Source organism: Amphimedon queenslandica, unplaced genomic scaffold, assembly GCF_000090795.2.
Source record: "Amphimedon queenslandica unplaced genomic scaffold, v1.1 AMPQUscaffold_10394, whole genome shotgun sequence".
Lineage (NCBI taxonomy): Eukaryota > Metazoa > Porifera > Demospongiae > Haplosclerida > Niphatidae > Amphimedon > Amphimedon queenslandica.
This window is the reverse complement of record NW_003549337.1, coordinates 5,886-6,737: the sequence shown is the minus strand read 5'-3', so window position 1 is coordinate 6,737 and position 852 is coordinate 5,886. Positions and strand designations below refer to the sequence as shown.

The 852-nt window shown below is 34.2% G+C and overlaps 1 long non-coding RNA gene across 1 annotated transcript; it reads left to right on the top strand.

The window, feature by feature from the left end:
- Nucleotides 1–644: 644 nt before the first annotated feature.
- On the top strand, nucleotides 645–841 carry LOC109590181 (uncharacterized). Its single transcript, XR_002189197.1, has 2 exons — nucleotides 645–692; nucleotides 737–841. It is a non-coding gene; the product is annotated as an uncharacterized LOC109590181 (long non-coding RNA).
- The last annotated feature ends 11 nt before the right edge of the window (nucleotides 842–852 follow it).

The following is an 852-nucleotide window of genomic DNA, read 5'->3' as shown; positions in this document are numbered from 1 at the left end:
TTCAAGTAAAAAAATCCCAAAAATATAAACGTCACGTGCATGCCTTTTAATGCACTTACAGGTATGTGACACAACTCTGGAACCACAATATTCATATTACAAGGAAACTACATGCATATCATAACTAAAGGCTATACATGTATGTACATGTTGTGATACAAGTGAATATCAATCCATTCAAATCAGAGCATTATATGTCTAGGGAGTACTATCAAGTGACTTGATAGACGTGAGCATGATATCACAACTACAGTAGTCAGACAATATTGCAACTATTACAAATCGTGCAATACAAGATCAAGCTACATGTTAACAAATAGATTTAGTAGGTGTATCACTTGTTATTCACAAGTGACATAGCAATCTATATGTATGTTATGCATACAAGCAAAAAGTACAGTATAAATTACAAAGAAAACCAAATCAATAGATATTTTGATTTTAAAAGAATATTAACCCCAAGCCATTTAAAATTGAAAACAATTGAGCCATCATACAAGGTACATATACTGTACATTGCATGTATTGTATTTGCAATATTACGTTACAATCAGTTATGCAAACAAAAACAGGAAACATATGTGTCTATAAGTACATGTATCTCAAGCTTTCTGCATCCAGTAAAAAAAGTCAGCAACTAGTGATGGCCAGTCAGTCAACAGGACTCAATGCTGCATCAAGGACCCCTTTAGGTAAGGAAAACCAGTATTATCATAGTCATTATTAACTACAACAGGACTGGAACATCTTGATATTGTGCTCAATGTATGCCAAGGATGCAGTGCTAGATGGGAAAGGCTAGGACTGAGATTAGGCCTCCACAATGACACAATAGAACAAATAGAGAGAGAT